This window comes from Rhinoraja longicauda, chromosome 9, assembly GCF_053455715.1.
Source record: "Rhinoraja longicauda isolate Sanriku21f chromosome 9, sRhiLon1.1, whole genome shotgun sequence".
Classification (NCBI taxonomy): domain Eukaryota; kingdom Metazoa; phylum Chordata; class Chondrichthyes; order Rajiformes; family Arhynchobatidae; genus Rhinoraja; species Rhinoraja longicauda.
Window position 1 is genome coordinate 19,624,559 of NC_135961.1, and position 26,781 is coordinate 19,651,339.

At 40.0% G+C, this 26,781-nt stretch overlaps 1 protein-coding gene across 12 annotated transcripts in view; it reads right to left on the reverse strand.

Annotated features, from left to right (window-relative positions):
- The window catches only part of esrrga (estrogen-related receptor gamma a), a 248,388-nt gene that overhangs the window by 132,520 nt on the left and 89,087 nt on the right, over positions 1–26,781 (reverse strand). The window contains exon 1 of one of the 12 annotated variants that reach the window (XM_078404920.1): positions 22,220–22,268. The exons of the other annotated variants lie outside the window; for them this stretch is intronic. The gene's annotated coding sequence lies outside the window, so the exon portion shown is untranslated. Of the gene's footprint in view, positions 1–22,219; positions 22,269–26,781 lie in introns of those variants that run through there. 12 annotated transcript variants of the gene reach the window in all.

Sequence of the window (26,781 nt, forward strand, 5' to 3'; positions counted from 1 at the left end):
TTTAAGGAGAAGAGAGACTTCAGGGATTTGTTGGACTGGAAGATGCAACAGAGCCAGAGCCAGTAACATCTAAAATGTTTATGATTATTACACAGGATCGATGCTATAATGACAATATACTTAAGATTATAGTATAGGACAAGTAAGTTAAAAAACTTATTGCAATATTTATTCTCAATTAGCATTCTCTAGCCATGTGAGGAAAGCTGATGAGATCACTCTGAAAATAATCAGTCTAAAGCTGTTCACTTACTTTGCCTGTAAGTAAAAGTTTCTGTAATATAATCCCTACAACGGGGGGTGGCACAATGTCGCAGCGGTAGAGTTTCTGCTTCACAGTGCCAGAGACTTCATCCTGACTATGGGTGCTGTCTGGACGGAGTTTGCACGTTCTCTCTGTAACTGGCCGGGTTTCCCCCGGATGCCCCAGTTTCCTCCCACACTCCAAAGACGCACATGCTTGTAGGTTAATTGGCTTCGGTTAAATTTGTAAATTGTCCCTAGAGCGCAGGATAGTGCTGGTGTACAGGGTGACTGTTGGTCAGCGTGGACTCGGTGGGCCGAAGGACCTGTTTCTGCGCTGTGTCTCTAAAGTCTAATATTTGAGATGACTGTGTCCAAGGAAGAATGTAAAACACAAAATTCTGTGCAGAAGGGTGATAACCAAACAATGCAAGCAATAAGCCAGAAACACGTCTAATTTGTTTTCGGGTGAGAAGTTGAGATGCAATGTATTCTGCGATAACTACGCAGCTGTTAGCATTGGGGAGCTTTATGGTACATAAATCTTCATAACCAGAAATAATCATTCAGTTCATAGTCAGTTTATTGATTCAGCTCATGTAGCAATTCATTCTTGTCCTCCAATTAGTTCATGTGGAAGACTATACTCTGTTACACCACTATCTTGTCTAGAAATTGGCAATTTATCTGCAACAAAAATCTATCCAGTACCTTTCTGAAAACTTCCATAAATCAATCTGAAATGAGACATTTCCTTTCACTCCCCTCTAATAAGTAATTTTGAAACCATATATTTACTTAAATCTCAATCTTGATTTATTTTAAAACCATATTTACCAGCTGTAACCTTTATCACTAGAAGAAAACAAGAGTTGCATTTACACCAGTCTTTGCTGCCAAATGTTTTGTTTCAAAAGGAAATTTAGAAATTTGCACATAAAGTCTGCATGAGGTATTGAGTTGAATAATTTCAATGTTCAAGAACTTAGCATCAGAGTCATAAAGTTACACAGAATGGAAATAGCCCCGACAGCTTAACTCATCCATGTTGACCAACGTAACTCCCTGAGTGTCCCATCGACTTGCATTTGGCCCATATCACTCTAAATCTTTCCTATCTGAAGAAAGGTCTGAAGAAAGGTCCCGATCCAAAATGTCACCCTATCCAAGTTCCCCACAGATGCTGCCTGACCTATTGAGTTACTCCAGCACTTTACAGTATGCCTTCTATCCACATGCTTAAAAACTGTTTTAACACATTATGATCGCAACTGCTTCTAGCACTTCTGACAGCTTGTTCCATGTACAAACTATCCTCTGCATGAAAACTTGCCTATAAGATTTCCTTTAAATATTTCCCCTCTCACATTAAACATATGTTCTCCAGTTTTAGACTTCCTTACCCCAGGAAGAAGACTGTGACAATCCATCTTATGATTTTATACAGCTCTATAAGGTCACCCCTCAGCCCCATTGACTCCAGAGAAAACAGTCCCGACCTATCTTGTCTCTCTTAATAACTCATGCCCTCACATTTTGGCAACATCTTTGTGAATCGTTTCTGCACCCTCTCTAACAGCAGAACTTATCCTCATTGTTGAGCCATTTACAGCACGCTTCTAATTTGATAAGACCTCAAACTTCCCACAAGAACAGAACAAATTACTTTTCAAAATACCTTTTGCAAGGCAAATTGAAGAAAAAAACTTTGATGATCTCAAAGGATTGTTATAGCTTTTATGTAAACACTTCTATTAAAAATGTAATTGGACACTAACAAGTTTATAATTTCCCAAATTATGCCTTAAAGAACATGGGACCCATGAATAGCGCAGCACAGGATCAGGCCCTTCAGCCAACATAGTTCATGCCGAACATGATGTCAGCCTAATCTAATCTCTGCCTGCACATGATCCATATCCCTCCATTCCCTACATATACCTATCTAAAGGCCTCTTAAATGCCACAATAATATCTGTCTCCTCACCATCTCTGGCAGTACGTTCCAGACATTCACCACTCTGTGTAAAAAAACTTGCCCTGCACATACCCTTTAAACTTTAGATACACGGAACTGCAGATGCTGGTTTTCAATAAAAGACACAAAGTGCTAGAGTGACTCAACGGGCCAGGCAGTATCTCTGGAGAACATGGATAGGTGGCGTTTCCACCTGAAGAAGGGTCCCAACCCAAAACATTATCTGCCCATGTTATCCAGAGATGCTGAGTTACTCAAATAGTTTGTGTACTTTTGCCTTCAGAATTTGTCCCTCTGACCTTAACGTTATGCTCACTAGTCTTTGACATTTCCACCCTAGGTAAAAGGTTCTGACTGTCTATCCTATCTATGCCTCTCAAAATTGTACATACTTCTATCAGGTCTCCCCTCACACTCTGATGCTCCAGAGAAAACAATCCAAGTTTGTCCAACCTGTCCTTATACCTAATACCCTCGAATCCAGGCAGTATTCTCGTAATAGCCTCTTCCATAGCCTCCACACCCTTCCTGTAATAGGGTGACCAGAACTACACAATACTCCAAATGCCTCCTTAACGAAATCTTATAAAGCTGCATTGTGACTTCCTGACTTTTATACTCAATGCCCTGATTTTTGTGAAAAGAACAATGACTAATTAATTGACAGATAATATTAAGGAAAATTATAAGAGATTTTATAAGTACAGTAAAGGAAAGAGGGTGACTAGAGAAAGAAACTAGTGGTCACCTCTGTATGGAGCCGCAGGTGATGGACAAGGTCCTCCAAGTTTTTTCTCCTCCACTTCTGCCGTGGAGAAGGACATGAAGACTGGGGAACTTGGGACAGTTAATGGAGATGTCTTGAGGACAGTCCATATTACGGCTGAGGAGGTGCTGCACATCCTTAGGCGAATAAAGATAGATAAATCTCCTGGGCCTGATCAGATGTATCTGAGCACATTGTGGAAGGCTGGAGAAGAAAGACTCCATCTGTGACTCCCACAGGGAAATAACTCCAGCACACTTTATTCAGAGTTCCAAATACTGAATTACAATCTTCAATTGGCCGATGTCAATTATAGTTAACTAGTGTTTTTGAAAAATACTTCCATTGTTATTTAGTGTCACACAAAAGGTGGTGGATGTATAAAACAAGCTGCAAGAGGAAGTAGTTGAGGCAGGGGTTATCCCAACATTTAAGAAACAGTTAGACAGGTACATGGATAGGACAGGTTTAAGGGATATGGACCAAACGCAGGCAGGTGGGACTCGTGTAGCTGGGACATGTCAGCTGGTGGGGTGAGTGGACTGTTTCCATACTGTATCACTCTATGACTGTGACTCTATAACCGGTTTTGGAGTTAAGAAAGACAAGTTTAAATTGGGAAATAATAATGATGTATCAAGATTCATTGTGCTAGACAATGACTGTGCGGTAAATAATGATAAGATGCATGTAGAAGAAATAATTAGGACACACCAACCATGATTGTAAAAACTGAGAATTGTAGTGCCAAGCCAGAATTAGGAGCTACTAATTTCTAGCATGCAAAATAATAACTAAGAATAGGTCATATTGTTGTATATTAAGGATTAATTTCAATGAAATGAGAATCTATGTTACAGATTATGTAGAATGGCAGATCTAGAAGTTAGATTGAGCAAGAAAGAAAAACACAAACCAACTGGCGACAGCATAAATTAATGTCAGAATCACGGGATATATGTGAATGAAAGTAAAATCAGAGGACAAGCAGCGGAGATTAAATGACTTGTCAGGACGCTCGATAATTTTCCTTATGATGATCATCCTTTAGGAAGTAAGTGGTGCTAACGCTAAACGTTTTGGAGAAATTCCAACTAATTCAAGGGCATACTAAAAAGCAGTCATGGTGAACTGGTGATGTCGGTGGAAGATTACAAGTCCTGCAGGTGCAGGTTTCTAATATATTGAACGACAGCAAAGAGCACATTGCTTCTTTTCTTGGTCAATCAAAGTGCCAGACCCACCATTCTACATGCACTGTTACGCAGTCAATTCTTAACACTAGGACGTAATCTTACTTATTGCTTCCATGCTGGAACTTGGTAGCTTGCAACACCTCACTTGGCTCCTACAATTCTAGAGCAAGCGTAAAAAGACAAAAACCTACTTACTATGTTCCAAGAACAACTCCCTTTGGCTGAACAGTGTTGTACTGTCAATAGCTCGAAAATGACTCGGAACCAATTTTATCCCAAGCTCTCAAGAAAATAACTTCCTTAGTGATTAACCCAATTACCTAAAATCTGGGATAAAAAATGTACATTAAAGTAACTGTTCAGTTCAAAATTGAATATCAAATGAAGAAAATCTGCCTGCCAGTTTTATAAACTCTATCAATCATATTTTATTGACTAAATAGCTTGACCATTGGACTTCAAAGGTGACACTTTTAGTTTAGTTTATTTTGTTTAGTTTAGAGATACAGCATGAAAACAGGCCTCTCGGCCCACCGAGCGTGCCGACCAGCGATCCCTGCACAGTAACACTATCCTACACATACTGGGGACAATTTACACTTATACCAAGTATAAAAACCCAAGCCAATTAACCTACAAACCTGTATGTCTGGAGTGTGGGGAGGAAATCGAGGATCTCAGAGAAAACCCACGCAGTCACAGGGAGAACATACAAACTCTGTACAGACAGCACCCATAGTGGGGATCGAACCTGCGTCTCTGGCGCTGCAAGCGTTGTAAGGCAGCAACTCTACCCCTGCGCCACCGTGCTGCCCAGCGATGTTCTAAGAGTTGAGGCGAGTCAGTGTATATAGTCAGATTACTATTGTTAACTCCACTTTAGGTTTGACTTCAATTGAACCTGTATCTTCCTTCAAAGTCTCCTAGTCCACAACAGCAGCCAAGTGAGAGTTAGGTGTAAATAAACTGGAAGTGAATCAAGAAACAATATTGAAGCTTACTAACTCCCAGGGAGACGAGTCTGTAATAAAACTGACTCGCAAACAGGCGGCTGATTTGTCTGCAAACACATATTCTTGTATCCTTGTATTGCTGGTTGAAGTATAGTTTGGCAATGAGGAAAGGAGGTAATTTTAAATAACTGGCTATATACTCTTAATACAAAACAAATGTTGCTAGTTCTGAACCGTGGTCAAATTATTGGCTAGTGGCTTTCTGAAAAACCAAATTTCAAATAAATCTGCCACATAAAATCAACATTCTGCTGACTATTATCTTTCTTTGGCTTTGGCTACTGAAGTTTGTTCAATTGTATAAGCGACCGATATAGTGCATATTTATGAATTATTTATCAGTGCATTGTAGACTTTTGCATTTATTGTCAGCAAGATTTTTTTTTTTAAATGACCACCTTCGATTGCAATGAATTTTCCTGTACTTAACATAAGAACAATTTTACATCTTTTCCAATGAAATGTGCATTTTCCCCACCAGTTTAAAAATCACAATAATAGCCTTGATAAATGGTCTGTCTCCTGAAAACAGTGGTGCAGGTATTGAAATTAGTGGCACGTTTGTAAAAGCCATTTGAATCAAAATTCAAAGGAACTACCCACCGTAGCCAAGCTTTAATCACATGGCAGGATGCTGGCAACAACACAATAAGACAAGCAGTAAGGCAGCAAAAAAAAGGAAAGGAATTTTCCTTGTTTTTAACTGGGAAAACCTGAATGAATAAAGGTGTCAGCCGTTAGCAATTTCTTATTCTTTCAGCGTAATCATCAATTTGTGCGTCGAGTGGTTCAACAGATCTACAGCTATCCGTGGCAGCACAGGAAGCCCTGCATGGTAACGCCCCTGCTAATTTAAAGCTCTTGTGTTGCTGAATCAAACTTGACAAGGCACCAGCAAAACAGAAACTATTATGACACGTGAGAATTGGCAGAGGGTTGGAATACTTTGAGTGATAGAGACAAAGGAGATTGTCAAAGGTGAAAGTGATTTTGCAAATCTAAGAGAAAAGAGTTGTAAAATTATTTTTGAGTTATATTCTTGCAGCAACTTTAATCTAAGAGGTCTCAGACAACTCCACAGAAGCAACATTCTTCCCAGAGTATGTTCAACCAAAGGATTTGGACTTGCATTCCTTTGATAAGTCTGCTCAGTACTCAGTTCCTTGCTTTTTACCATATCTGTTAATGATTTGGTCCTAAATATAGGAGCAGCGATAATGAAGATTGCAGTACAGAAATTGTCTCTAAGATTGACAATGATAATGAAAGATGGCAAAAATGTAACAGTCATTTGGACAGAAAAATGGCAAATATAATTTAACTCAGGGTAGTGTAAGGCAGTGTAGGTATGTGGAGATGTGAAAGAACAATAAATAAGGAGGATATTGAGTGATCTAAAAATGTGTCACCCAGAGATCTTTAAAAATGAAAGAGATAAGGTCAAGAAGGTGATTAGAAAGCAAATGAAATTCTGAGGAATAGAATATTTGAGCAGGGTGATCATGCCAGCGTGGCATAGAACTCTAGTCAGAGCCCAACTTGAGTAATATGTATGGGTCTGATCTCTACACTACAGGAAATATATGATTACATTGGAGAGAATGGTGATGAGATTTATAAGGATGTTGCCAGCACCAAAAAAAAATGAGCTCTGAGGAAAGGTGATAAGCTAGGGCTGCTTATTTGGAACAGAGAAGGGTAATTTGGAGTCGTTACAATGAAGGCAGCACAGGATAGAATTAATGAGGAAATATTTATCTTAGCAGGGTGATCAAAAAGGGGGCATAGATTTCAATTAACCGATGAATGCGAAAGGAGATGAGTGAAAATATTTTCACTCAGAGAGTGATATAGATTGGAATCTGGAACTCACTGCCTGAAATAGAGATAGACAGAAACCTCCAACTACATTTCAAAAGTACTTGGGTATGTACAGTGCCCTCCATAATGTTTGGGACAAAGACCCATCATTTATTTATTTGCCTCTGTACTCCACAATTTGAGATTTGTAACAGAAAAAAATTCACATGTAGTTAAAGTGCACATTGGCAGATTTTATTAAAAAGGTATTTTTATACATGTAGAAATTACAGCTGTGTTGATACATAGTCCCCCCATTTCAGGGTACCATAATGTTTGGGACAAATGGCTGCACAGGTGTGTTTAACTGCCTCCTTAATGTAGGTTTAAGACACCTCTCAGCACCTAGTTTTTCCTCCATTCTTTCCATCACCTTTGGAAACTTTTATTGCTGTTTATCAACATGAGGACCAAAGTTGTTCCAATGAAAGTCAAAGAAGCCATTATGGGACTGAGAAACAAGAATAAAACTGTTGGGAGACATCAGCCAAACCTTAGGCTTACCAAAATCAACTGTTTGGAACATCATTAAGAAGAAAGAGAGCACTGGTATCACAAAGGGACTGGCAGGCCAAGGAAGACCTCCACAGCTGATGACAGAAGAATTCTCTCAATAGTAAGGAAAAATTCCCGAACACCTGTCCGACAGATCAGAAACACTCTTCAGGAGTCAGGTGTGAATTTGTCAATGACCACTGTCCGCAGAAGACTTCATGAACAGAAATATAGAGGCTACGCTGCAAGATGCAAACAACTGGTTAGCTGCAAAAATAGGATGGCCAGGTTACAGTTTACCAAGAAGTACTTAAAAGAGCAATCACAGTTCTGGAAAAAGGTCTTGTGGACAGACGAGACGAAGATTAACTTTTATCAGAGTGATGGCAAGAGCCAAGTATAAAGGAGAGAAGGAACTGCCCAAGATCCAAAGCATACCACCTCATCTGTGAAACACAGTGGTGGGGGTGTTATGGCCTGGGCATGTATGGCTGAAGGTACTGGCTCACTTAACTTCACTGATGATACAACTGCTGATGATGGTAGCATAATGATTCTGAAGTGTATAGACACATCCTATCTGCTCAAGTTCAAACAAATGCCTCAAAACTCATTAGCCAACGGTTCATTCTACAGCAAGACAATGTCCCAAACATACCTCTAAAGCAATAAAGTAGTTTTTCAAAGCCAAAAATGGTTAGTTCTTGAGTGGCCAAGTCAATCACCTGATCTGAACCCATTTGAGCATGCCTTTTATATGCTGAAGAGAAAACTGAAGGGGACTAGCCCCCAAGACAAGCATAAGCTAAAGATGGCTGCAATACAGGCCTGGCAGAGCATCACGAGAGAAGACACCCAGCAACTGGTGATGTCCATGAATCGCAATCTTCAAGCAGTCATTGCATGCAAAGGATATACAACAAAATGCTAAACATGATTACTTTCATTTAGATGACATTGCTGTGTTCCAAACATTATGGTGTCCTGAAATGAGGGGACTATGTATAACCACTGCTGTAATTTCTAGATGGTGAAACCAAAATGTATAAAAATGGCCTTTATTAAAATCTGACAATGTGCACTTTAATCACATGTGATTTTTTTCTATTACAAATCTCAAATTGTGGAGTACAGAGGCAAATAAATAAATGATGGGTCTTTGTCCCAAACATTATGGAGGGCACTGTACATGAAGAGCTGTGATCTGCATTATTATTGCTGGAAGATGGGATTAGTCAGTGTAATTATGTTTAGAGTAGCATGGAGATGGATCAAATGGCCTTCTTTACTGTAAATTTTCTTAGATTTTATAAAATGCCAATCAGTATTTTCTTTTCATGGATTGATGTCTGCAACAGAATACTTTATATTTGCAGTTTCCAAAGAACGCATTGAGCATAAAATATATTATAGTTTCATCCATCTAAAAAAAGGTGCAATCATTACATCTTTAAATATTATATAAATTAATTTACATTCTTAACTCAAACAAATTACTGTGCTGAAATAATTAAATAAACCAATAATGGCAATGCCATTGTTTTATTCATCCCAAATTAATTTGAAAATAAAAACAGAAAACCAAATTTTAAATATGAAAATGTATTACATGCTATGACACATTTAAGGAAAAAAAATCCTCTCTGAATTATCTGGTTAATAGTTTATTAGTCCAATTTAAACTACTTAGCACAATCATTTTAGTAGAATCATTTTTCTACATAAATTTAGTTGGTGAGATCAGTCATGTTCCTCATATCATAGTATAAGTTAATAAGTTCAAAGATTTATTTCTGTAGCAGACCATGACAAGGAAATTTGCATATTTTTCATCTAGAATGACCATAAAATAATTATGTAATTATTTAGTGCGATTTATAATGTTTCAAAGAAATCAGGGATTCTCCTTCTGCAGGAAAATGGCGACCCTGGCTTGGGTTAGCAATAGCTTCATTCACATTCTGAGTCTTCTACTCTGCAGGCCTAATGGCAAGGAAAAAAACCTCACTTTTATTTCCACAGCTTTAACATTTTACCTCGTTAAAAAAGTTTATATATAATCTGGAAAGGAGTTGAAGTCTGCTACTGGATTCAGATCAAAGCACAAACTGCTGGGGTAACTCGGCAAGTCAGGCAGTATCTCTGGACAATACACACAAAATGCTGAAGTAACTCAGTGGGACAGGCAGCATCTCTGGAGAGAAGGAATGGTGTTTTGGGTTGTGACCCTTCTTCGGACTGATCTCTGGAGGACATGGATAGGAGACGCTTCGAGTCATGGCCCTTCTTCAGACTAATTGTAGAAGGGAGGGAGAAAACTGGAAAAGAGACGGGGTGGGACAAAGCCCATTTTTAGATGTTACAGGGATACATGAGATTTGTTTTCACGTGTGGCAAATCTGAAATATCCAATGGATTATTGATCATTTAGTTGTTGACATTACAATTGAATGAATGGTACCTTACTCACCAGAGAATAAAGTTGCATTTAATTGATAACAAACTGATTCAGACCTAATATGATCTGCATTTTATCAAAATGTGAGTGCCCTTTCTGTTAAAAAAAAGTATTTGAACACCTGTACTTAGTGACTACCTGTTAGTTTGATGACAGGCAAATTAATTGATTTAGCATTAATTAATTGATAGAATATCTATATTTATATTATATAACTAATTAATCTGCAAAAAACAATAAAACTGCTTTTGAGTGAAAACATGGAAAAATTGTAAGAATTGTAAGAACAAGAAAAAATAGATCAGGAATATTTGTAAAATCCTCATATGAACCAAAAAAGAAAAAGAGAACTTTTATTGTTTAAGTAATGGATAAGTTACAAAACCACAAAGCTATATATTTACTGCAAAAAGAAACAGATGATTACTCTCTGTAACACAATCAAGAGCTTGCACATCCTTCTAAATTAAAAAAAAAAGGTGAGGTGATTCGTAAACCCAAGGGCAACCCATTCATCCTGTCCCGTTATCACATTTGCCATAAGGGGAAGCCATTAAGAAGGGAGGTCTAAAATCTTAAAGATAAGCCTTCAGACACCAAGTTACATATGGATCACACCAGGAATATCCATTTTACCCAGTATGTTGATGGACTAAAATACCTCACAACAAAACTCAACTATCCAAGATATTTGCTGCTACAAAATCAGCAGCCGAGCTGAGCTTCACACAGCTTCTACGGTATTTGTCGGATGTATTTTCTAATATTTGGGCAGAATTGGTCTCCTCTCTCTTCAGCTTTATATCAAATAACATTAAATTATACCATCCTTTGAAGATCTGATAACAAGCTGCCTTTTTCTTCTGTTTCTACCTTTTGACCATTCTGCACTTTTGCTCATAATATTGCAAAGTCTTTGCTAGACCTGGGGCAGGATGAAGGAAAGGTAGTAAATAAGGTCCACATCCATCATTTGGACACCATCGAAGGCATTCCTAGCACACCTTTTGCAACCTCATGTGACTCAATGTGCATTGCCCTTGATGTTGGTGCACTGTATATACAACAGGCCGGCGTTGAGAAAGTTCAGTCAACTATCACCACCTGGCTCCCCAGATTATTTAATCACGTTATTATAACAGTGCCTAATTTCAAGGGTAAGGAGTCAAATCATATCAATATTTTTAATGGAATACATTTTATGAGGGATTGGAACCTGATAACAATTATGCATCTTAGATTAAGTCTACAGCTAACTTGATTGCTGCAGACTTAATCTAAGATGCAAATTTGCCGTCTATTAATTTTAAAGTGGCCTTAAAATAATAAAGTACCTGGTACTCTTATGTGGACCTGTTGCCAAAGACAGTTTGAATGGACAAGACTATCTCAGCAATCTGGACTACACTTCTTCCCACCCTGTCTCCTGCAAAAAGTCTATCCTCTACTCCCAATTCCTCCGTCTACGCCGCATCTGCGCCCGGGATGAGGTGTTTCACACTTGGCAATCAGAGATGTCCTCATTCTTCAGGAAACGGGGCTTCCCCTCTTCCATTATAAATGAGGCTCTCACTAGGGTCTCTTCTACATCCCGCAGCTCCGCTCTTGCTCCTCCTCCCCCATTTGTAACAAGGACAGAATCCCCCTCGTTCTCACCTTCCACCCCACCAGCCAGCGTATCCAGCAAATCATCCACCAACATTTCCGTCACCTACAACGGAACCCCACCACTGGCCACATCTTCCCATCCCCTCCCCTTTCTGCGTTCCGCAGAGACCGCTCCCTCCGTAACTCCCTGGTCCACTCGTCCCTTCCTACCCAAACCACCCCATCCCCGGGCACTTTCCCCTGCAACCGCAGGAGATGCAACACCTGTCCCTTTACCACCCCCCTCAACTCCATCCAAGGACCCAAACAGTCTTTCCAGATGAGACAGAGGTTCACCTGCACCTCCTCCAACCTCATCTATTGCATTCGCTGCACTAGATGTCAACTTCTTTACATCAGCGAAACCAAATGCAGGCTCGGCGATCGTTTCGCTCAACACCTTCACTCAGTCCGCCTTAACCAACCTGAGCACTTCAACTCCCCCTCCCACTCCCAGTCTGACCTTTCTGACATGGGCCTCCTCCAGTGCCATAGTGAGGCCCACCAAAAATTGGAGGAACCTCATATTTCACTTGGGCAGCCTGCAGCCCAGCGGTATGAACATTGACTTCTCCAACTTTAGATAGTGCCTCTGTCCCTCTCTTCCCCTCCCCCTTCCCAGTTCTCCGTCTATCTTCCTGTCTCCACCTATATCCTTCCATTGTCTCGCCCCCCTGACATCAGTCTGATGGGTCTCAACCCGAAACGTCGCCCATTCCTTCTCTCCTGAGATGCTACCTGGCCTGCTGAGTTACTCCAGCATTTTGTGAAAAAAGACGAAATAACATATTCCTTTCAGTTTGGAGTACAATCTCATTGTTATTTATTCTCTTCAAAGTTTTTCAGAATTGTGCGACATTAAATGTTATTTTTGAGCAATTTTTATTCACAGAAATATAGGATTGTTTAGGCAGAGAAAAAGGCAATTTGGCCCATTGGGGCTATGCCAGCCCTTGAGTAAACCTATCAGTTCTATCCATCTTCTCTTTCTCATGGCTGTAAATAGTTCCAAATAAGCATGACACTTGCATGTTCATTCTTGGTATTTCATAATGAAACTCACTGTTAAATGAACATTTTCACATTCACAATTCCAGCAGTGATGTTTTCTTAGTTCTTCAAAATTCTATTAACAAGCAGTAACTTTTGTTTCAGACACTGGAACGTTGCTCTGTTCAAACATGGTGATCGGCAAGGTGATCCGGCTCGAACAAAACTACATAAGACATGAAACAAATCTAACTCTGACACCGATCGTATACTTTATGACTAGTTATGCTGTGGGGGTGATATTAATAATAGCTGGACATATGTTGTCCTTTTGGGCATGATGTAAGAAAATCAATATAGCTTATAAACTAAACCAAATACCACATATGATACCATAAATATGTCATTGCTATAAATCCACTTTCAGGACAATTTAAAAATGGATTAATAAACAGTTCATCTCAGAATCTGTTGGGCTGATCTATGGCAGTTCTGCGTAGCAATGGTATTAAATTAAAGAAATGAAAATTAAGTTAAAGGTCCTACACAAGATGGACACTGTCTTTTTTAAGCAGTTTTTCCAAGGATCTATGTGGACAGATTTGCAAATACCACTTATCTACATTAAGGGTCAGAATATCCATCAATTCAGCAGCTGTTTTAGGCTGTCACAACAAAGTCACAGTCTTACATAATCTTAAAACCAAAATACAGATCACATTCCAGTGATCCAATTAAGATAGAAATGCTTGCAATCAGCCAGGAAGCAAGTCCGGCAACAGATTGTACGCTGTAACATCAATTTCCTAAGTGCATTTAAAGGATTACAATTGTTTCTTCTGGCATGCTGCAGAAACACCTATCTACGTACTGCATACCACATTACTGTAATTGGGTACCTGAACAAATGCCTCTATTGCAGTAGGAGGTATTGCAAAAACGAGTTGCCAATATTTTTGCATTTGAACTCCATGCCCTGCTATTTGAGTTGCTTCTACAATTTCTGCTGTGTAGCTGTAACGTGCACATTGGTGGACAATAAATAAAGAATAAAGCTAATAAAGAATAGCTTGGGAAATAAGCCTCTTAATTTGCGTTGACATAGGAACTGCATTCAGTTCAAATCATATCATCCTAAATAACTTAACAGTGCAGGGCATGATACTGGGCTCCGTAACGTCCATTGTCCGGGCATCACAGATACTGCTTTGGATCAGTTTTAAACACAACGTGCACATTTGGCTGCTTCCCGTCCCAACCACATTTATTGATGTGAGCAGTAACTGATGTGCATTGTAGGCAGAGTGTGAATGTGATCAGATTGGATCTAATTATATAGCTAAAGCACGGTGTTCATTTGGTTGCAGAAAGGCACCCCCACTTGTTCTAGTTAAATGGATCCCGAATTATTGGAGTGTGGTAAAGATAGACACCAAGTGCTGGAGTAGCTCAGCGGGTCAGGCAGCATCTCTGGTGAAAAAGGATGGCTGATATTTCGAGTTGGGACCCTTCTTCAGACTTGCTGACAGACCTGAAGGAGGGTTTGTGGCAGGGAAATATTATTTAATCGTTGGAGGACTTGTCAGAGTTGCACAGACTAATGAAGCGGGAGTTGGGATGGTATCTCAAACAAACTGCAAAGTGTTCGTTAAACAAGGTGCAATTTCAAAAAAATAGAAACTCAATTCTTTCTGTCTTACCATTGTCTATTACCGATCATCTTAGCATCTGCTTGATATCATTGAAAGAAAACCCATTCTAAATAAACATTTCAAATCATGTCTAAAAAATCCAACTTCAACAAAACTGATACAAATATCAACTAATTGCCTTAATTGTCATCATATGGAAAAGATGGGTTGGAAAGAAATGCCTAGTAATTCATTGCAGAATCTCTCCAATATATGCAGGTGACAGCTGGAAGCCACATGGATTACAAAGAAGGAGACAGCAGGTGGATTTGGAGGAAGACCACAAGCTGCCCTGTAGGTAGGCAGCCCTTATGTCATGGCGGCAGCTATTTGGACTGTCTGGTTAACTGGCTGCAACAAAAGGCAGTGGAGATGTTCTAGGATCACAAACGTCATCACCCGAATGAAGAACAGTCAATTCATGACCCACAAAGGCATTGTCTTTCCCCTAAAGTAGCCTTTTTGCAATCTCTGGAGGTTAGGTTGCTGAACTGTTGTGTCACGCCACCCCCATCCTCCCATCCCAAGATCACATTGAGCCCTGTGCCCTGGGTTATGGGTTATGGGGGAAGAACATTGAACTTGCACTGCAGATAGATTGTGCTTCTCCTGCTATGGGAGCTGAGACATTGTCCACAGGTCACTTCATGATAAATAAGCATGGAACAGAAGTGACCACCACCTCTGCACTTTAGTTTAGTTTAGAGATACAGCATGGAAGCAGACCCTTTGGCATACCGAGTCCACACCGACCATCGATCAACTGGACACTAGTTCTATCCTACACACTGGGGACAATTTACAGAAACCAATTAACCCACAAACCTGTGCGCCTTTGGAATGCGAGACAAAACCGGAGCACCCAGAGAAAACCCACGCAGTCACAGGGAGATTGTAAAACTCCGTACAGATAGCACCCATAGTCAGGATCGAACCCAGGTCTCTGGCGATGTAAGGTGCCACTGTGCCCCCCTTGAAAGGATGGGTCCTGGATTCCATGCAAACTTCAGAGCATGGTTAGAGTTGTATGTTTCCCTTCCACCTTGAGAACACATACAGCGTTTCTGGCAGGCCTGCTACTGTATCAAGGCAGCAGTCATTTGAGTATCCACCACTTTTACAGCTATCCGTGTTGCATTGAGGCATACACTATTATTCATTGATAAGAACAGGATTATTAATTAAACCCCTGTCGTTTGTGTGAGGAAAATAATATTTTTAACAAAGGGAGGAGGTTGAACAAAAATATCAAACTCCCTATAAAAAAAAGGAGTGATGTCTGAAATGTTTTCTTTCTTCTTTCGGAGGAATTTTTAATCAAGCTAACTCTGAGAAGAGGAATCTCTCCCGCCTTTGCAGGCTTTGATGCAAAGTGAATTTAGGAAACCTAATTTCTGTTCTGATCTTTTGCAAGTCCATACGGAAAAGTGTCCATAATCTGCGGCTTATCACTATTAAGTTGACCAAAATTGGCAATATGGAAGGTCAGAAAGATCGCTGCAAAACATGGAATAATTCATTATGAGGAAGAGAAGGCTATCTTCAGTTTGGTAGCAAAACAGCAGGGCTGAGAAATTCAATCAAGTATGTGTTATGCAGTTGAATTGCAGCACAGCAACAATTGCTAAACAGTTTTGTCGTGACCAAATTGTGCGTTTTGATCACACACAAAGATGTACAGTCAAAAAGCATGTGTTCATCCTTGCAAACCAATCATATGAGCAAATAACAGTGAGTGAGCACAGCTCTGGGCTTCCAGGACCCTGATTCTGACCGCGCTATCTCATTATGAGCGGCAGCAGTCTGGGCAAATTGACTGTTGGACTTGCAGCTTTGGGAGCATGTGTGCCATTACCCTGAGAGGGGAGAGCAAGGTTGATTTCCACTGGTGCTCTTTGGCATTCTCCAAGGCTTTCAGGTGGATGGTTCAGTGCCCCAAGCATCTCTATTTGAAGGCTCATCAATCTGCATCTGTAGGTTGCCCCAAAGTGGGACTCATCTGATTCGTAAAGACCAGAACTGGAAGATGACCTTGTTCCCGTGGGAACCACCATGCAAGCTACCTTCTCTTCTGCTTTGTCTGCCATCCACTCATGCATGGTGATATATTCATTTCAGCTGATTTACCACATGCAGCCTCTGCCTCAACCTGTCCTCTATGTTCAGTCAGTGTCAGGATCCGAGATGGTGGATGCAAATTGTGGATGCACTGAATGCGGGATACACTTCCTCCTCCAAATACCACAGTTCTGCTGCCAGGGTAGGACAGCTCCTACATCTCGAGTGTTCAAAGTGAGAAGGGTACAAATAGATGGTGGAACAGGCAGGCAGGAGTGCTAGATGCAGGAAAAATGGTCCCCATGTTGGGGGAGTCCAGAACCAGGCGTCACTGTTTAAAAATAAGGGGTAGGCCATTTAGGACTGAGATGAGGAAAAACTTTTTCACCCAGAGTTGTGAATCTGTGAAATTCTCTGCCACAGAAGGCAGTGGAGGTCAATCCACTGGATGTTTTCAAGATAGTTAGATTTAGCTCTTAGGGCTAACGGAATCAAGGGATTTGGGAAAAGGCAGGAATGGGTTACTGATTTTGGATGATCAGCCATTTTGGATTTTGGATGGCCTACTCCTGCGCCTATTTTCTATGTATACTTGAATCAAGTAGATATCATAAACCCTAAGAAATTGTGGGATGAGTGGGATGTAGAGTATGAGGGGGATTAAATAAGAGCATACTGCGATCCTCAATATTATTCAACGTGCCACTAGCGGCATGACAACTGAGCCAATGGCCACTACACTCTTTGCCAAATAAGGGGGCCTGTGACCATGATAAGGTTCCCAACCCCATACGTGCTGTTGCAGCCTGTGGTTGCAAGCAACCTTGCCCAGCAAGAGAGAAGCGGAGGTATTAGTGACTGTGCTACAATGTGTTCCTACGATATACCTAGCAAAAATGACTAATGATAGGTGTGGTTAAGATGAGAGATGTATGTAAATGTACCAAAATAGTGGCCGTGTCTGAGTGTTCATTTAGTGAGTAATTCACATTTAATGGAGGGGATTTGTTGCTAATTTCATTGTTTCTTGACCAAGCACAAGGTTATTTTCAAAAGCTAGTGGCACTATGAATACTATTGAGGATCACGCTATGCTCTTACTTAAGATAGACACAAAGTGCTGGAGTAAGTCAGGCAGCATCTCTGGATAGGAGTGGATGACGTTTTGGGTCGAGACCCTTCTTCAGACTGAGTCTTCAGACTGAGACTGCTCTTACTTAATCCTTCACACATCCTATTTCCCCCTCATCCCCTGGGCATCTCTGCAAGCTGCGATCTCTCTGATATATTCTCCCACTGTAGCTTTATTCAATCCTCAGTGGCTTCTCGAACCACCTCATTTGCCGGACCTCCAATCTCTTCCACCAGGTTCTCGAGGATTGGCATCTGCGAGTAGGGTTCTGGTGTATGTTCAGCTATCAAGTGAGAATTTCATTGTTCCCTTTCGGGACATATGACAATAAAACACTTGACTCTAGACTGTTTTATCAAGCCACACAATAACCTAGCTGTCGTGGGATACAGTAGCTGATTTCAGTTTAAGAGGTGCAGGCAACATGTCAGCCTGTTTGGGTTACTTTCAGCTGAATGCACAGGGCTCCTGGGCATGCTAATGGGGGAATCTTCACAATCAGTACCTTCTAAGTGCATAAGGTGCATGAAAGAGATTCACACAATAAGGGCACTAGAACAAACTGGCACATATTGCTATTTTAGCAGATTTGAATCTTGAGGGGACTTTTTTTTTTATTAGCTCATACTGATTTGAATGCTTGGAACAGAGAATAATTGTCCTTGTTTTGCAGCTGTACCCCTTAATAGCCATAAGCATGGAATCAGAAAAAAGATTAATACAAGTTCTGAATGTACATAACATATAGACGCATTCTTACCTGATCCCTCAAAAACAATATCCTTAACCATTCTTTAATTTGAAATAAAGTCAAGGTTAAATTGTCTTACAGGTATTTAATAGTTAACTAGCTCATGTTTGCCAGTTTTGTTTGGAAATAAGATTATTGAAGGATATGGAGCAAAGGTAGGAATCAGGGTTTAAAACAATAGATCGTTTGCGGTTCACAAAATGAAGGAAAGGGCTTAGTTGGTCAAATAGTCATCTTTTTTACATGCTGATTTTATATGTAATTAATTTTCCTTGCTAACTTTTGTTTGTTTTTGCTGCTTGCATCCCATTTCCAATGGATCATCAATGCACTTGTCTCTATTTTGCATTTTCGTAGTTTGATAAAAGACTACATCTATGACTATTAAGGGTCTTGGATATGTCAAGCATTATCCTTGTTTTCTTCTGTGGGAAGTTAGCTTTGTTTTGATTTTCTATTCCTTGACGAGGTTTTTTTTTGTGTGTAAACATTATCTTTATGACTTTTTCATTTGAGAATATAGCTCATCTCATGAGGGGGACAAACTCACCGATCCTTCATTAATTAATTCACCCACAATATTTAGCAGAATACAGAATTCATGATTTTGCTTCTGCGCATAAGGTTATAATTTGCAGTGATCCTCTCTAGGAAGCATAAGTAGGGGAATGCAGCAGAAATTTATCAAGGGGACCAAGGATTGGCGAGTCAAGAATCTGACTCAGAAAAAACCCTCCCAAAAAAAATCAATGTTGATGTCAGAGCAAAATGGAATTTGAAAAATATTTGTTATTCCTCACTGTTTTCCCATTATAAATTAAATTAGTAAGAATTCCTGTGGGTTAAATGGCTTTCGGCAGTAGTTCATAAGTTATAATTTAGCAGAATTAGGCCATTCGGCCCATTAAGTCTACTCCGCCATTCAATCATGGTTAATCGATATTTCCCATTCAACTCTGTTCTCCTGCCTTATCCCCATAACCCTGACACTTTTACAAATCAAGCATCTGGCTATCGCTGCCTTAAAAATATCCATTGATGGCCTCACAGCTGTTTGAGGCAACAAATTCCACAGATTCACTATCCTCTGACTTTCGAAATTCCTCCCCATATCCTTTTTGATTGCTTGTAGTACGAAGTGATCATACATTTTACTCCCCACCTGATCTTGTATTGTATTACCGTCTATGAGTAAAGATGCAAAACAGGTAAATTAGCTTCACCCCTTCACTGTAGTTAATTTGTAAAGTCTACTCCTTTTTTTATACTACTGCCTGCACTAAAAGAACATGGGACATTGAACTGGAACATGGGTAAATCACGTGTTCAATAACAATAGTTTTCTAGGGCATTAAGCTTTGTTTATGATTTTGAATATGGCCTTTGCTATTGCTGCTCATCATTGAGTTGCAGCTACTGCATTATTTTGTTCCTGGAGTCCACAGAGGGATCCATTTTAAACATTCAATCATCTGTTACAGCTCCAGCCAAACTTTTGACTGCCTAGCCATATCTCTCCACTGATGACAAAGATGGGCTCCATCACCAACTTCAACAAGCCCACTGGTCTATTTTCCCAGTGGTTCGTCAATTACCTAAATGTCTAAATATCAAGTATAAAATTACCAGTGCAGGAGAAATGTCTTGACTTGACAAACTTTTGCATACATTATTCACATAGAGCCACTGGCTAATGGAATCAAGGGGGAAAAAAGTAGGAATGGGTTACTGATTTTGGATGATCAGCCATGATCATATTGAATGGTGGTGCTGGCTCGAAGGGCCGAATGGCCTACTCCTGCACCTATTATCTATGTTTTTTATGTTTCTATGTTTCTAGAGCCATAATTGAAAATGCACTTATACATGTGTGGCATGCCACTGTTCCTTTTTAAACTTGTTGAACAAAAAGACAGACAGCAGACTCCAAGTAGTTGGCCTTATCAAAAGTGACTGGTCTTGTGCACCTAATGGCAAAACATGAATGTTATGCAAAAATATAGTTGAAAATATTATCACAAAATTTGTGGAATTGCTTTCAAATGCTGATAAGAAAAGCACACTGATAGCATTCATAGCCTCGATGCAATTAAAGCACTTATCAAATATATAAATAAAATCTCATTTTTCCTATGCACTTATCTAAAATAAACTGTTTTACTATACATGCTTGGAACAGATCAAAAGGATGCACTTTACGACTCACTTGTTATCGTTATCAGTGGAATGTTACTGTTTTAATTTAAATATCAAAAGGTTTATCCAATGCGTAAAAGAATATAAAGTTCTGATTAGGTTTATACTGCAACCCAAGTGACTGAAAAAAAAGTTAAAGAATAAAATTCTGAAATCTTCTGAAGCAGAAAGTATAATCTCCACAAATCTGTATATATTTTATGGAAATAATTAAAAAATATATTGGCAGGCATCATTTTAAGAAAAACAGAGCTTCTTGATAAAATACTAAGAGATATAAAATTGTACTAGCATGCAATTACTAACAACATTTTTGTCAGAAGAATGCAACATTGAATTGGTTATATTCTGGCATGAAAGTGATTCATTCCGGAAAGTGCTCCAGTATTTTGGTAAGTTAGTTGCCAATATAGATGGCACAATGTAGACAACACAAGCCAGCGAGGTGGACAGCAGTTGATTCAATTTAAATGCAATCATTTTGTGTTTTATTTGTACATTTCATTCATAATTCTCTCAGAGTTAAAGAGACGCATGTGAAAATGTCCTTTGTTCAACTAATTTACCTTTACATTTAAAAATTCTCCGAGTTTAAAATAAACCATCAGAAGAAAGTGATCAGTTGGAAAAATTCCATGGAAGGTTAATAGTAAACCAATGCATTAAAGTAAATCTCATATAGACTCGAGCTGAAAGTTTAACACCGGTTCTCTTTTCAAGGACAGTGCATAGAAAATGTTGAAATTTGAAAAGTTCAGTTCTTTACTTCAACTGACTATATTCTTTGGTAGGGTAATTTTAATGGTACAGATTTAGGAGCACGGAAGGCTTGCTGAAATTAAAAAGTCACAATCCAATATGGTCATCAGAGTCATAACATCAGATTAAGATTATGTCAAAGAAGCTTGTTTACTGTATGCGGGTCTGGTCACATCATAAGAAGGACTTGGAGACTTGTGGAGAAGGTGCAGAAGATCGCAGAAGCAGATACAGAATTATTAAGACACATTTTGACAGACACATGAACAAAGAGGGAATAGAGGGATATGGAACATATGCTGGCAGATGGATTAATTAGACAAGAATCATGATTGGCACAATATGAGCTGAAGGGACTGCTCCTGTGTTGATGTACTGTTCTACCTTCTCTGTTCTTAAGGCCTCCACTGTCTGTATCTCCCTCCCAGAGCAGGGAAGATTCAATAGACTAAAACAGGCCATAATGTTTTGTACAATTTGTTTCGGTTAGAACAAATTTTGGCCCATAATGGGAGATCTCATGCCTGATGACAAACAAGTCTCCCCAGTCTCATCTCGCTGGAGTGACTCAGCGGGTCAGGCAGCTTCTATGGAGAAAAGGAATAGGTGACCTTTCGGGTCGATGCCTATCTTCAATCTGAAGGGTCTCGACGTGAAACATCAACCATTCCGTTTCTCCAGAGATGCTGCATGACCCGTTGAGTTACTCCAGCACTTTGTGTCTATCTTTGTGTAAACCAGCATCTGCAGCTCCTTCCTACACACCATCTCCTCCTCACGGGGCCCTCCTGTCTCTGACTATAGGAGTCTCTCCCCACAGATCAATGTTTTTTTTAATTAACTAACATTCAAATAATTTATTTACTTGTCTATCAGAGAGAACACAGCCTGCACTGGATCCATGCATCATTCCAATTCCAATTCCACATAGGTGTGAACTGCAGCCAGTGGGAGTTTTGATTATTAGCTGTTAGGTTGTCCGGTACCTGATTCAACAGACTGACATTGCTTTTGTTCACTCAATCATTTCTGTTTTGTAAACTTGTGGTGATTTTTACCCTCAGGCGCAATTGTTTTCTGCAAATAAGAAATGGAGGTTGATGGGATGCATGAAAGGGGATGAGATACAAAGTTCAAGATTGGTAACCATTAGTTACAAAATTAGGCAAATAGTGATTAGGAGCACAGAAAAACACCCATTTATTGAACTCAATGGGTTTTCACTAGTTTTTCACCATAAACCTTTCTCTAGTGAGGTGTTTAACTCAGCCAATTAAAGGAAGGATTTTCCAAGATGTACCAAGGAAAAGCAATTGAAAGAAAAGCAGATTCTGCTCATCCTGCCAATCTGCATGTATTTACAACCATTTCAATAATAATGTAGAGAAAACGTAGAATAACGAAGATAGACACAAAATGCTGGAGTAACTCAGGAGGTCAGGCAGCATCTCCAGGGAAAAGAAATAGGCGGCGTCGGGTTGAGACCATTCATCAGACCCAAAATGTCACCATTTCTTTTTCTCCAGAGATGCTGCCTGACTCGCTGATTACTTCAGCATTTTGTGTTTATTTTTGTTGTGAACCAGTATCTGTAGTTCCCTTCCTACACACGAACTTAGAATAACTCTCTTAGTTGAACAATTGTGCACTTCCTCCTTTTTGGAGGTTGGAAGAGATGTAGACTAATACTGGAAAATTGCACCAATGCTCCCAATTCCGTTACAACAATCCCAAAAATAAATCAGGGTTCAAGTGGGAAAATGACAGGTTGGTGGAAAATAACTAAGAATTCATCATTTCAATTATGATTAATTACCCAACTGGACATTTAATTTCTGACTTCAAATTAAAAAATGGTTGTCAATGAGTCAGGACGTCCTGCCTCAGTTCTGATCTGTATTGACATTCTGGCCTTCCATCACAGTGAGGAGGGGACTGGAGGAGACTCACTGTGATGGATGTTTCTTTTTTTTTGTGTGTTGGTTGGGGTTGTGTAATTTGCTTATTTTATTTCTTTTTATTGTTGGACTGTGGGTGACTAAATTTCATCCAAAAAACTTGTTTTTTTTGGATGACAAATAAAGATATCTTGAATCTTGAATCTTCAATGAAAACATAAGGAACCTCAATTTGTTTATTAATTTTGCAGTATTTAACAAGGCACTGGACTAATCTAAACTGAACAATGTATGTCTGGCTGTAAAAAAAGAACAAGGCATGACAGGTTCTAGTTTAGAGATGGCCATTTTCATATGTTCAATTGCTGCATCAATTATTGATGGACTTTTCCACCAAAACAATAATTAGGTACGGCCTTAAATTGCCTGGCAATGACAGCAAAACCTCTTCACCATAAATAATTTTAAAGCTCAAGAAAATGACTACTTTCTCCTGAACCCAAAAGATAAAAATAAAGAAGCAAATTTACTCCTCGTCAACTTATATCATGAAAATATCCACATCCTCTGGCCCAATTATTCTGCACCCAAACAAACACATATATGCAGATACCCAACTCACTCCCAGTCTGCTAAGTGGTTCTCACACAACATTGGGACCAATGAGTTTCATGGAGGAGAGAGATAACAACACCATTGGATAACTGTTGACCATTAGGTCAAAATATACTTATCTCCAACAGTTCTCCAACAGTTCGCAAACTGATACCCTGCTTAGAGGTTACTGGAGAAGGATCCTTTGCTGGCCAGCAGGTTTTTTTTAATTGAAAGATATAGCACGGTACAGGCCCTTAGGCCCGCCAAGTCCATGCCGACCATTTGATCACCTGTTCACAGACTAGTTCGGTTATCCCACTTTCTCATTCACTCCCTACAGTCAAGCCAATTTTACAGAGCTCAAGTAACCTACAAACTCACATATCTTTGGAATGTGGGAGGAATCCAGAGCACCCAGAGGAAATCCACAGGGTCACAGGGAGAATGTATAAACTCCCCATGGACAGCACCCAAGATCAGGATCAAACTCTGGTCTCTAGTGCTTTGAGGCAACAGCTCTACCAGCTGTGCCACTATGCATCCCTTTAGGCGACGGAGAGAAAAGATCATGGTTGTACTTGTAGGTGTTGGTGGTGGGGATGTAGGTGAGGTTGTGAGGTTACACATCGTGTATGTGTATGTGACAAATAAATTTGACTTGACTTGACTTGAAGGGTTGGTGGTGGGGATGTAGGTTGGTTAACATACCATAGTACATCTGTACAGTCTGCAGAAACTCAAAAAATGGAATGAAGATTTACGGGCATTCTTTGAAAATTGCAGCTTGGGACAAATGCATGGAGTGTTACAACAACGACAAAAAAGTACTCAATTTCCACACAAAAAGATCTTATCACTACTTACTAACAAGCAGGCAGCCCAGGCATTAACTGTAAGGCCACATCATGTCTATAGCACGAGTTGCAAAATAAACAGGGGAATAAGCCAACACTATTTTAGGATCATTATCACCTTGAACACAATGGCTATATCACCTGAATGTTTGGCGTAGTATATGTACCTTATACATTGCAATAATCGCTACGTACCGTGCAACATTGATCATCCACTTGATTAAGGGAAACAGTAGTAGCACAGCCTCTGCTAAACAGAAATATTTTTTTTATTTTCTGGGAGTGGTAGGAGTTTGTGTGTCCTGTGGAGAGGTCTAATTTCCTGAACCTGAACTCCGTGCCTTGTGTGCTGTCTGCAGCATAGGGGTTGATCAATCTGATCCCACAGCACTGCTGATGTTGCTTGGGCGTGATCGTCCCAAGGATAGGGCAGGGGGCAAGTGCTCTGAGGTGCCTCACTCCAGGCAGAGTTGGCAGAGTTCCCACGCCATCATGCTGCTCGGGGCCCACCATTCAGAGGGAGGGAATGGCAAATCTTCCCCTGGATGCTTCTACCCGGACAAGAAACCATGACCACGGGAAATCTGCCATTTATTTCTTGTGGGGAAGGGTCATCGTCTATATCTCTCGATTCCCTTTTTCCCTAACTAGTCTGAAGGAGGGTCTCGACCCAAAGCGTCACCCATCCTTTTTCTCCAGAAATGCTGCCTGACCTGCTGAGTTACTCAAGCACTTTGTATCTATCTTCATTATTTAATTAGTGGTGAGTATCTCACCACTCTTTCATCAGGGAATTAAGTTTGATATTGCATCTGTTCATTTATGTTTAAATATGGAGTTTAATTTTGTTTCTTCAATGAAGGGCATTAATTTTTGCATTAATTTAGAATTCTGAAAGCCAAAGAGAATGAGCAGTACATCTGTTTCTGGATCATTGGCCACATTGTCGTGCTATCTTCTACTGGAAAACATACAACAACGACTCTCTTACTGACTTGATTGGACTCCTTCCACTGGGAAGATCCTTCTCTTGACAGGAAGACCTTCCTGTATGAAGACAAACATCCTCCTCCATACTGGCACAGCACTTTTATACTCTGTTCCATTTACAGAGCATCGGAAGAGGCCTAGTGGCATCCCAGTAGAGGCACAGACCATCTTAACTCCAGAACAAAGCAAATCTACTTCCACAGCACCCTTCAAGCTTAGGCACCAAAGGGAATGTGCTGGCTGGGGAGTGAACTGAAGCCTGAGTCATCGAGTGATACAGTGTGGAAACAGGCCCTTCAGCCCAAATTGCCAAAACCGGCAAACATGTCGCAGCTATATTAGTCTCACCTGCCAGCATTTGGTCCATATCCCTCCAAACCTGTCCTATCCATGTACCTGTCTAACTTTCGTAAATGTTGGGATAGTCCCAGCCTCAACTGCCTCCTCTGGCAGTTTGTTCTATGCTACCACCACCCTTTGTGTGAAAAAGCTACCCCTCAGATTCCTATTAAATCTTTTCCTCTTCACCTTAAACCTATGTCCTCTGGTCCTCGATTCACCATCTCTGGGCAAGGGAATCTACCTGATCTATTCCTCTCATGATCTTAACCACCTCTATAAGATCAAAATGGATCTTCATATAGAAGTTCATTGAGGTCAATAGCAGGCTTCAATCTCCCAGGGTTTGCAAGAGTATAAAGCTGATGTGAAGACCAGGTACTCGGGCAAACTTATATTTCATGTGTAGTTTCCAAAAACTCTATATCTCATGGATCGTGATGGAAATCTTGTTAATTGGATGAGCATTTGTTGACCATATCATGGGATGTGCAATAAACCAGACTGCAGTGTGGAATAACATTATTTGGAACAACTGGCTTTAATGGGAGAAGGGACCACTGGCGTGGAATACTTAGGAGGGGAAGGAAGGGCAGGAATGATCTTGATCTGCTGACATACAGCTGCAGCATGGACAAGATTGGGGGCCTTAATCATTCTCTGAATCCTGCCATTTTCCTTGCTCTTGCTCCTCAATATCTTATCCTCAACTAGCACCGGCGGCTGCCCCATTTACAGGCCAAATCATTGAACAAAGAAGTGCACAACTGCAAATTCCAAGACCCTCAAAAACCAGTCTACTTAACATGTCCACGCTGTTCAAACAGGGCAACCTCTGATCCAGGGAACTGATGATTTACATAAGTTGAG